This window comes from Panthera pardus, unplaced genomic scaffold (assembly GCF_024362965.1).
Source record: "Panthera pardus isolate Hobbes unplaced genomic scaffold, ASM2436296v1 HiC_scaffold_3, whole genome shotgun sequence".
NCBI classification, from domain to species: domain Eukaryota; kingdom Metazoa; phylum Chordata; class Mammalia; order Carnivora; family Felidae; genus Panthera; species Panthera pardus.
The window spans coordinates 57,044,726-57,056,884 of record NW_026526876.1 but is presented as its reverse complement, the minus strand read 5'-3'; the positions used below and the strand labels follow the sequence as shown (position 1 = coordinate 57,056,884).

Sequence of the window (12,159 nt, the reverse complement as noted above, 5' to 3'; positions counted from 1 at the left end):
TTATGAGTAATTGTTTTATATATCTGGGGGCTCGGGTATTTGGCGCATAGACATTTATAATAGTTAGCTCTTCCTGGTGGATAGACCCTGTGATTATTATATAATGCCCTTCTTCATCTCTTGTTACAGCCTTTAATTTAAAGTCTAGTTTGTCTGATATAAGTATGGCTACTCCAGCTTTCTTTTGGCTTCCAGGAGCATGATAAATAGTTCTCCATCCCCTCACTCTCAATCTAAAGGTGTCCTCAGATCTAAAATGAGTCTCTTGTAGACAGCAAATAGATGGGTCTTGTTTTTTTATCCATTCTGATACCCTATGTCTTTTAGTTGGCGCATTTAATCCATTTACATTCAGTGTTATTATAGAAAGATATGGGTTTAGAGTCATTGTGATGTCTGTATGTTTTATGCTTGTAGTGATGTCTCTGGTACTTTGTCTCACAGGATCCCCCTTAGGATCTCTTGTAGGGCTGGTTTCGTGGTGACAAATTCCTTCAGTTTTTGTTTGTTTGGGAAGACCTTTATCTCTCCTTCTATTCTAAATGACAGACTTGCTGGATAAAGGATTCTCGGCTGCATATTTTTTCTGTTTAGCACACTGTAGATATCGTGCCAAGCCTTTCTGGCCTGCCAAGTTTCAAAGGAGAGATCAGTCACGAGTCTTATAGGTCTCCCTTTATATGTGAGGGCACGTTTATCCCTTGCTGCTTTCAGAATTTTCTCTTTATCCTTGTATTTTGCCAGTTTCACTATGATATGTCGTGCAGAAGATCGATTCAAGTTACGTCTGAAGGGAGTTCTCTGTGCCTCTTGGATTTCAATGCCTTTTTCCTTCCCCAGTTCAGGGAAGTTCTCAGCTATAATTTGTTCAAGTACCCCTTCAGCACTCTTCCCTCTCTCTTCCTCCTCTGGGATACCAATTATGCGTATATTATTTTTTTTTAGTGTATCACTTAGTTCTCTAATTTTCCCCTCATACTCCTGGATTTTTTTATCTCTCTTTCTTTCAGCTTCCTCTTTCTCCATAACTTTATCTTCTAGTTCACCTATTCTCTCCTCTGCCTCTTCAAGCCGAGCCATCGTGGATTCCATTTTGTTTTGCAATTCGTTTAAAGCGTTTTTCAACTCCTCGTGACTGTTCCTTAGTCCCTCGATCTTTGTGGCAAGAGATTCTCTGCTGTCCTGTATACTGTTTTCAAGCCCAGCGATTAATTTTATGACTATTATTCTAAATTCACTTTCTGTTATATTATTTAAATCCTTTTTGATCAGTTCATTAGCTGTTGTTATTTCCTGGAGATTCTTCTGAGGGGAATTCTTCCGTTTGGTCATTTTGGAGAGTCCCTTGCGTGGTGAGGACCTGCAGTGCACTTCCCCTGTGCTGTGGTGTATAACTGGAGTTAGTGGGCTGGGCCGCAGTCCGACCCGATGTCTGCCCCCAGCCCACTGCTGGGGCCACAGTCAGACTGGTGTGTGCCTTCTCTTCCCCTCTCCTAGGGGCGGGATTCACTGTGGGGTGGGGTGGCCCATCTGGGCTACTTGCACACTGCCAGGCTTGTGGTGCTGGGGATCTGGGGTATTAGCTGGGGTGGGTAGGCAAGGTGCACGGGGGCTGGAGGGGCAGGCTTAGCTCGCTTCTCCTTAGGTGATCCACTTCAGGAGGAGCCCTGTGGCAGCGGGAGGGAGTCAGATCCGCTGCCGGAGGTTTGGCTCCGCAGAAGCACAGAGTTGGGTGTTTGCGCGGAGCGAGCAAGTTCTCTGGCAGGAACTGGTTCCCTTTGGGATTTTGGCTGGGGGATGGGCGGGGGAGATGGCGCTGGCGCCTTTGTTCCCCGCCAAGCTGAGCTCTGCCGTCCGGGGGCTCAGCAGCTCTCCCTCCCTTTGTCCTCCAGCCTTCCCGCTTTCGGAGCAGAGCTGTTAACTTATGACCTCCCAGACGCTAAGTCGCGCTTGCTGTCGGAACACAGTCTGTCCGGCCCCTCCGCTTTTGCCAGCCAGACTCGGGGGCTCTGCTTGGCCGGCGAGCCGCCCCTCCGCCCCGGCTCCCTCCCGCCAGTCCGTGGAGCGCGCACCGCCTCGCCGCCCTTCCTACCCTCTTCCGTGGGCCTCTAGTCTGCGCTTGACTCCGGAGACTCCCTTCTGCTAATCCTCTGGCGGTTTTCTGGGTTCTTTAGGCAGGTGTAGGTGGAATCTAAGTGATCGGCAGGACGCGCTGTGAGCCCCGCGTCCTCCTACGCCGCCATCTTCCCCTCATTGTAGTTTTAATTTGCATTTCCGTGATGATGAGTGATGGTGAGCATCTTTTCATGTGTCTGTTGGCCATCTAGAGATCTTCTTTGGAGAAATGTCTGGTCACGTCTTCTGCCCATTTTTTAATTGTATTATTTATTTTTTAGGTGTTGAGTTTTATAAGTTCTTTATGTATTTTGGATATTAACTCTTTATTGGATATGTCACTTGCAAATATCTTCTCCCATTCCATAGGTTGCCTTTTAGTTTTGTTGATTGTTTCCTTTGTTGTGTAGAAACTTTTTTAGTGTATTTTTTGTTGTTGTTGTTTCCCATGCCTCAGGAGACATATCTAGAAAGAAGTTGCTACAGTTGATGTCAAAGAAGTTATGGCCTGTGTTCTCTTCTAGGATTTTTATGGTTTCTAGGTCTCACATTTAGGGTTTTAATCCATTTTGAATTTATTTTTGTGCATGGTGTAAGAAAGCGGTCCAGTTTCATTCTTTTGCATGTTGCTGTCCAGTTTTCCCAACACCATTTGTTGAAAAGACAGTCTTGTTCTCATTGGATATTCTTTAACTCCTTTTTAAATGTTTGGTAGAATTAACCTGTGACGCCATTTGGTTCTGGACTTTTGTTTTGGGAGAGTTTTTTGATTACTGATTCAATTTCATTACTGGTGATTGGTCTGTTCAATTTTTCCATTTCTTCCTGCTTTGGTTTTGGTAAGTTTTATGTTTCTAGGAATTTAAACATTTCTTCCAAGTTGTCTAATTTGTTGACAAATAGGTTTTCATAATATTCTGTTAGAATTGTTTGTATTTCTGTGGTGTTGGTTGTTATTTCTCCTCTTTCATTAGTAATTTTGTTTATTTGTGTCCTCTCTTTTTAAAATGAGAGGAGTATCAATTTTGTTGACATCTTTTTTTATTATGAAAATCTCTGTGGGTTTATCTATTTTATTGTTATTTTTAAAATTAAAAACATTTTTTTGATTTCAGGAATAGAATTTAGTTATTCATCACTTTATATAACACCTAATGCTTACCCCAACAAGTGGCCCTCTTAATGCCCATCACCCATTTAGCCTACTCGCCCACCCAATATGCCTCCAGCAACTCAGTTTGTTCTCTGTATTTGAGAGTCTCTTATGGTTTCTCTCTCTCTGTGTTATTATATTAGTTTTGCTTCTTTTCCCCTAGGTTCATCTATTTTGTTTTTTAAATAACACATATGAGTGAAATTATATGATATTTGTCTCTCTCTGACTGACTTATTTTGCTTAGCATTATACCCTCCAATTCCACCCATGTTGTTGCAAATGGCAAGATTTCATTCTTTTTGATCACTGAGTAATATTTCATTATATATATATACACACACACACACACATACACCATATCTTCTTTATCCACTCATCATTCAATGGACATTTGGGCTCTCTCCATACTTGGGCTATTGTTGATAGTGCTGCTATAAACATTGGGGTGCATGTGCTCCTTTGAATCAGCATTCTTGTATCCTTTGGGTAAATACCTAGTAGTGTAATTGATGGGTTATAGGCTAGTTCTATAGGTCATAGGTCTATAGGTCTATAGGTCATAGGCTAGTTCTATTTTCAACTTTTTGAGGAACCTACATACTGTTTTCCAGAGTGGCTGTACCAGTTTGCATACCCACCAGCAGTGAAAAAGGGTTCTGCTTTTTCTGCATCCTCACCAACATTTGTTGTTTCCGAGTTGTTAATTTCAGTCATTCTGACAGGTGTGAGGTGGTATCTCATTGTGGTTCTGATTTGTATTTCCCCGATGATGAGTGATGTTGAGCATCTTTTCATGTGTCTGTTAGCCATCTGGATATCTTCTTTGGAAAAGTGTCTATTCATGTCTTCCACCTATTTCTTAACTGGGTTGTTTTTTTGGGTGTTGAGTTTGATAAGTTCTTTATAGATTTTGGATACTAACCCTTTATCTGGTATGTCATTTGCAAATATCTTCTCTCATTCCGTCGGTTGCCTTTTAGTTTTGCTGATTGTTTCCTTCGCTGTGCAGAAGCTTTTTATCTTGATGAGGTCCCAATGGTTCATTTTTGCTTTTATTTCCCTTGCCTCTGGAGACATGTTGAGTAAGAAGTTGCTGTCGCTGAGATCAAAGAGATTGCTTCCTGTTTTCTCCTCAAGGATTTTGATGGTTTCCTGTCTTACATTTAGGTCTTTCATCCATTTGGAGTTATTTTCGTGTATGGTGTAAGAAAGTGGTCTGGGTTCATTCTGCATGTGGCTGTCCAGTTTTCCCAACATCATTTGCTAAAGAGGCTGTCTTTTTTCCATTGGATATTCTTTCCCACTTTGTCAAAGATTAGTTGGCCATATATTTGTGGTCCATTTCTGGATTCTGTATTCTGTTCCATTGATTTATGTGTCTGATTTTGTGCCAGTACCATACTGTATTGATGATTACAGCTTTGTAATACAGCTTAAAGTCTGGAATTGTGATGCCTCCAGCTTTGGTTTTCTTTTTCAGGATTGCTTTGGCTTTTCTGGGTCTTTTCTGGTTCCATACAAATTTTAAGATTGTTTGCTCTAGCTCTGTGAAGAATGCTAGTGTTATTTTGATAGGGATTGCATTGAATTGCATGTAGATAGCTTTAGGTGGTATCAATATTTTAACAATATTTGTTTTTCCAATCCATGAGCATGGAATGTTGTTCCATTTCTTTGTGTCTTCTTCAATTTCTTTCATAAGCTTTTTATAGTTTTCAGTGTATAGACCTTTTACCTCTTTTGTTAGGGTTATTCCTAGGTATCTAATGTTTTTTGGTGCAATTGTAACTGGGATGGAGTCCTTGATTTCTCTTTCTGCTGTTTCATTATTGGTGTATATAAATGCAACTGATTTCTGTTTGTTGATTTTATATCCTGTGATTTGTTGAATTCATGGATCAGTTTTTGCAGTTTTTTGGTGGAGTATTTTGGGTTTTCCACATACAGTATCATGTCATCTGTAAAGAGTAAAAGTTTGACTTCCTCCTTGCTGATATGGATGCCTTTTATTTCTTTGCATTGTCTGATTGCTGAGGCTAGGACTTCCAACACTATGTTGAATAGTAGTGGTGAGAGTGGACATCCTTGTCATGTTCCTGACCTTAGGGGGAAAGCTCTCAGGTTTTCTCCATTGAGGATGGTATTAGTGACGGGTCTTTCATATATGGCCTTTATGATCTTGAGGTACGATCCTTCTATCCCTACTTTCTTGAGGGTTTTTTTCAAGAAAGGATGCTGTATTTTGTTAAATGCTTTTCCTTCATCTCTTGAGAGGATCATGTGATTCTTATCCTTTTCTTTTTTTTTTTTATTAATGTGATGTATCACATTGATTTGCAGATATTGAACCAGCCCTGCATCCCAGGAATAAAATCCCAGTTGATTATGGTGAGTAATTCTTTTAACGTATTGCTGGATCTGGTTTGTAGTATCTTGTTGAGAATTTTTGCATCCATGTTCATCAGGGAAATTGGTCTGTAATTCTCCTTTGTAGTGGGGTCTTTGTCTGGTTTTGGAATCAAGGTATTGCTGGCCTCATAGAATGAATTTGGAAGTTTTCCTTCCATTTCTACTTTTTGGAACAGTTTCAAAAGAATTAGGTGTTGACTTTTCTTTAAATGTTTGGTAGAATTCCCATGGAAAGCCATCCGGCCCTCGACTTTTGTCTGTTGGGAGATTTTTTATTACTGATTCGATTTCTTTACTGGTTATGAGTCTGTTCAAATGGTCTATTTCTTCCTGCTTCAGTTTTGGTAGTTTATATGTTTCTAGCAATATGTCCATTTCTTCTAGATTTCCCAATTTGTTGGCCTATAATTGTGCATAATATTCTCTTTTTATTGTTTGTATTTCTGTGGTGTCTGTTGTGCTCTCTCCTCTTTTATTTGTGATTTTATTTATTTGGGTTCTTTCCTTTTTCTTTTTGATTAATCTGGCTAGGGAATTATCAATTTTGTTAATTCTTTCAAAGAACCAGCTCCTGGTTTCATTGATCTGTTCTACTATTTTGTTTTGTTTTATATGATTGATTTCTGCTCTGATCTTTATTATTTCCCTTCTGCTGGTTTTGGGCTTTATTTTCTGTTCTTTTCCCACCTCTTTTAGGTGTAATTTTAGGTTGTGTAGGCCTTCTTTAAGAAGGCCTAGATTGCTATACACTGCCCTCTTATGACCGCCTTTGCTGCATCCCAGAGGTTTTGGGCTGTCCTGTCTTAATTTTCATTGGCTTCCATGTACTTTTTAATTTCCTCTTTAATTTCTTGTTAACCCATTCATTCTTTAGTAGGATGTTCTATAATCTCCAGGTATTCATGGTCTATCCAAATTTTTTCTTGTGGTTGATTTCAAGTTTCATAGTGTTGTGTTTGGAAAATATGAATGGTATGATCTTAATCTTTTTGTACTTGTTGAGGGCTGATTTGTGATCCAGTATGTGATTTATGATGGAGAATGCTCAATATGCACTCAGGAAGACTGTGTATTCTGCTGCTTTAGGATGAAATGTTCTGAATATATCTGTTAAGTCCATCTGGTCCAGTGTGTCATTCAAAGCCATTGTTTCCTTGTTGATTTTGTGTTTAAACGATTTGTCCATTGCTGTAAGTGGGGTGTTGAAATCCCCTACTATTATGATATTATTATTATTGAAGAGTTTCTTCGTGTTTGTGATTAATTGATTTATATATTTGGGGACCTCAAGTTGGGGGCATAAGTATTTACAGTTGTTAGATCTTCTTGGTGGATAGACCCCTTAATTATGATATAATGCCCTTCTTCATCTCATGTTAGTCTTTATTTTAAAATCTAGTCTGTCTGATATAAGTATGACAACTCTGGCTTTCTTTTGATGTCCATTAGAATGATAGATGGTTCTCTATCCCCTTACTTTGAATCTATAGGTGTCTTTAGGTGTAAAATGAGTCTCTTTAAAAATTTTTTTATTTATTTTTGAAAGAGGGAGAGACAGAGCATGAGCAAGGGAGGGCAGAGGGAGAGGGAGACACAGAATCCAAAGCAGGTTCCAGGCTCTGAGGTGTCAGCACAGAGCCTGATGTGGAGCACAAACTCATGAACCATGAGATCATGACCTGAGCCGAAGTCAGATGCTTAACCGAGTGAGCCACCCAGGCATCCCTAAAGTGAGTCTCTTGTAAGCAGCATATAGATGGGTCTTATTTTCTTATCCCTTCTAATATCATATGTCTTTTGATTGATTGCATTTAGAGTGAGTACTGAAAGATATGAATATAGTGAAATTGTGTTACCTGTAGAGTTGCTGTTTCTGGTGATGTTCTCAGTCCTTTCTAGTCTTTGTTGCTTTTGGTCTCTTTTGTTTTGTTTTGTCTTTTCTCCACTCAAAGTCTCCCCTTTAAAATTTCTTGCAGGGCTGGTTTAGTGGTCACAACTCCTTTAGTTTTTGCTTGTCTAGGAAACTCTTTATCTCTCCTTCTATTTTGAATGACAATCTTGCTGGGTAAAGAATTCTTGGCTGCATATTTTTCTGATTCAGCATGTTGAATATATCCTGCCATTCCTTTCTGGCCTGACAAGTTTCTGTGGACAGATCTGTTGTGAACAAGATCTGTCTTCCCTTGTAGGTTAAGGACTTTTTTCTCCTTGCTGCTTTCATATTCTTTCATTGCCTGTGTATTTTGTGAATTGACAATGATACACTTTGGTGATGGTCAGTTTTTGTTGAACCTAATGAGAGTTTTCTGTGCTTCTTGTATTTTGATGTCTGTGTCCTCCCCCAGATTAGGACAGTTTTCTGCTACAATTTGCTCACATAAGCCTTCTGCCACTTTTTCTCTCTCTCTTCATGTTCTGGGACTCCTATGATTCGGATGTTATTCCTTAAAAAAAATTTTTTTTTAATGTTTATTCTTGACAGAGAGAGAATGAGAGAGCATGAATAGGGGAGGGGCAGAGCGAGACAGGGACACAGAATCTGAAGCAGGCTCCAGGCTCGGATGCGGGGCTCAAACTAACAAGCCGTGAGATCATGACCTGAGCTGAAGTCAGACGCTTAACTGACTGAGCCACCCAGGCACCCCATGGGTATTATTCCTTTTTAATAAGTACTGAGTTCTCTAAGTTTTGTATTGTAATCTTTTGCCTTTGTTTCCCTCTTTTTTTCTGCCTCATTATTCTCCATAATTTTATCTCCAAATCACTGATTCACTGCTCTGCCTCATCCATCCTTGCTTACACAACATCTATTCAAGATTGGTCTTGGTTTCCATTTTTAACTTTGGCCTCCCTTGATTTTAGTTATTTTATTTCTGTAGAAAGGGATTATATGGTATATTCTATTCTTTTTTCAACCCTAGCTAGTATTGTTATAATTGTGGTTTTAAATTCTAGTTTAGACATCTTACTTATATCTGTGTTCATTAAATTTTTTGCCATCATTTCTTCCTATTCTTTCTATTGGGGTGAATTCCTTCTTCTTGTCATTCTGGAGGGCAGAAGAATTAATAAAATAAAAAATTAAAACTAAAAAACAAAACAAATAAATCACATAAAGGTAGCTAGACCCTAGGTGTGTTTCCATCTGCTTGTTGAAAGAAGCTTGATAGAATAGAGAAAAAAGGGAAAGGTAAGAAAAAAAGTTAAGAAAATTTTTAAAAATTAAAAAAATATATAGAATAAAATGAAATAAAGAAAATAGAATAAAAATTTTTTAAAATAAAAAATAAAATAAAATGAATAAAAAATAACATGTTCTTTCTGAATCCAAGAAAGAGAAAGAAAATAAAGAAAAAAAAAAACAATTTAAGCAAAAACAGAAGCAAAGAAAACGAACAAATAACTGAACCAGGAAACAGAATGAAACCCAAATGAAGTTATATCTAGTTTCCTCTAGAACTGATATAAAGCCCTCTATAGTCCATACACTAAGCAGGTGGAGTAACTTGTGCTGGTCTTGTGGGGCATGTGCTTGGAGGGCACAGTTGAGTGGTACTTCGTGTAATGGCTCTGTTCTCCACTAGGTGGCGCTGCTTAGCTTAGTGGGGTGGATCAGTGCAGTAGGCATGTGCATGCGCAGAAGTAGAAATGGCCTCACCCAACCCCAAAGTCTCTGGTGCAGGAACTTGACATTCTCACTGACCCAAGATCAAGCACCCCTCCTTTGTCTCAGGCCTCCATCCATTCCCCACCTCTACCCTATCTGTGTCTAAGCTGTCACCAGCCAGGTGACACCTCCCTCCAGAGTTTTATCTCAGATGGGGAAGTGTTTCAAAACCCCACACTTCAGAAACCCTTGTGGCTGGACATGAGCCAGCTCTTTGAGGGAGAGTCTCACTGAGCAATGGCTGGATGCTGGCTTGCCCCAGAAAACGTTCATGTGATCACACAGCAGCAGAGTTTCAGAGAGTATGGTAAATCACAACACACAGCCAGTGCCAGGTTTCACCACACTCTGGCATCTTTGTTCCAATACCAGCAAATGTGGCTGCTCTCTGTTGTCTGCTGGGACCTTTGCCCACAGGGTGGCTGTATCCTCTCTACCAAATTCACTGCAAGCAGGGGAACCACTCCTCCCCGTGTGGCACATGGACCCCCGCAGGCCACACTGCCTGCTCCTGGGGATTCACCCTACTTCCTCACCAGAGCACCACCAGGCACTGAGCTCCCAACCTTCAGACTCTGTGCTCCACTGTTTATAGAATCCAGGTAGTATTGAAACCCTCTCTTTTCTCCCCATCAAAGGTTTTGGGGCACAGATTTCTTGTTCAGTCCCCTGTGAGTGTTTTCACTCTTTCTCTCTCTTTCTCTCCAGCTACTTTTGGGGAGAGTGCTTTTCCTGCATGACACTGTTGTGCTGCACTCTCCCCAATTCTCTTTCTCTCTCTGCCCTCTCTCCACAAAAATGGCTCCCTACACTCCACAGCTTTTCTCTCCCACAATTTACCTCTCTGTACCGTGTACCTGCCAAGTTCTGTGGCTCAAGTTATGCAGATTGTTGTGTTAGTCCTCAGGTCAATATCCTAGGTATTCAAATGGCTTTGTGCTGACTAGCTGCGTTTCAGGGATGAGACAAGCTCAGAGTTTCCATACTGCTCTACCATCTTAACTCCTCCCCCACCCCCAATTTTGCTGACCTTTTCAAAGAACCAGCTCCTGGTTTCATCTGTTCTATTGTTTTTAAATTTTAAAAATTCATTTATTTTTTCAAACCGAGGTCTCACATATTTATTACCGAAGCAACCTACTGAAGCATAGTAAGAGAAAATCATTTCCCTGAATAAAACACGTCTGTTGTTTAGGTAGCAGCAATATTTACAGAGTCCCAAGATACAAGTACATGCCCTTCATGTAGCATAAATATGTGTGCCATCTCATGTGTGATCCCTTATAGTCCCAGCTTGGTTATTCTCCGATGCCTCCTCTTGAAGTTGTACATGATTTTATTACCAGTTTTCATCTGATTCCACTGAAGAATGGAATCTTCTTCAGTTGTTTCTTGGCCAAGAATTGCTTGATCCTGAAAGTCTTGTGAGAAGACATGGAAAGAACACTGAACTGCACACACCATTATGGCAGAGAAAAGAAAAGCTTTTCTTTTTCTTTTTTTAGCTTCTATATTATTTATTTCTGCTCCAATCTTTATTATTTCCTTCCTTTTGCTGGGTTTGTGTTTTGATTGTTCTTCTCTTTCTAACTCCTTTATAGAGTGATTTTTAAAGCTCAAGTCTGTTAATTTTGTCAAACACTTTTTCAACACCTGTGAAGATAATCATTTGATTTTCACCCTAGACCTGTTAATGATGAATTTTATCAATAGGTTTCCTAATTTTGAGCCATTGGAATCCCTACAATATATCACATTTGATTGCTATGTATTTGGTTACATTGAAATATGCTTCCTACTAGTAAGACAAAATTAATGTTTAATTCTTTCCTTTTAATTGCAGATTTTCAGAGTATTGTATATTGTATCTCTGTGTATCTATGTGTCTACCTATTTATCTATCAATAGTCACCTGGAGGGGCAAATTTGAAAGATTGTTTTCCCTTTTGGGGGAAAGGTTCCTTTTGAGTATCATAATGGACACATTGATTTTAATATATATTCAATGTATTTTAATCCATTATAGTTAATTTTTATTTTGTTTTAATGTTTATTTACTTTTGAGATGGAGAGAGAGACAGACAGACAGAGAGCAAGTGCAGGAATGGCAGAGAGAGAGGGAGACACAGAAGCTGAAGCAGGCTCCAGGCTCTGAGCTGTCAGCACAGAGCCCCACATGGGGCTTGAACTCATGGACCATGAGATCATGACTTGAGCTGAAGTCAGACACTTTACCGACTTGATCCTCAGCTTGACCCAACTTTGGCCCCTGTGTTCTTCCAACATTACTCCTTTAGTCTTTGGAAGCTTCATGCATTTTTTAAAAGGATTCTTAGTTCCTTTTAATGGGGATCACTCATCTGAGAACTAGGAATGCTCAAAAATATTGTATCATATTGCTTTAGGCTCTTTTAGGGTTAACAAGTATAATTTTTTTAAATAATGAGTAAATATTGATCATTTCATATCAAATATAATATTGCAGGGTTGTTTTTTTTTTAACCTATCCTTGAGTTTATATTTGTAGCTCTCTTTTTTTTTTCTTACTGAAAATCTTGGCTCCTAACAACATTGACAGAATTAGTTGTCTTATCCTACAATTTACGTAAAATAACTTAAAAATAACAATGGTAATAATCCTACTAATAATAGAGCTACTAAATGATGTTTAAAAATGTTTTTTAATGTTTATTATTATTTATTTTTGAGAGAGAGAGAGAGAGAGAGAGAGTGGAGTAAGGACAGAGAGTGGGGTAAGGGCACAGAGAGAGGGAAATACAGAATCTGACGCAGGCTCCAGGCTCTGAGCCGT

At 39.4% G+C, this 12,159-nt stretch overlaps 1 protein-coding gene across 15 annotated transcripts in view; it reads left to right on the top strand.

Moving 5' to 3' along the window:
- Nucleotides 1-12,159, top strand: part of EFCAB5 (EF-hand calcium binding domain 5) — a 190,315-nt gene that overhangs the window by 58,529 nt on the left and 119,627 nt on the right. The gene's annotated exons all lie outside the window — the stretch shown is intronic.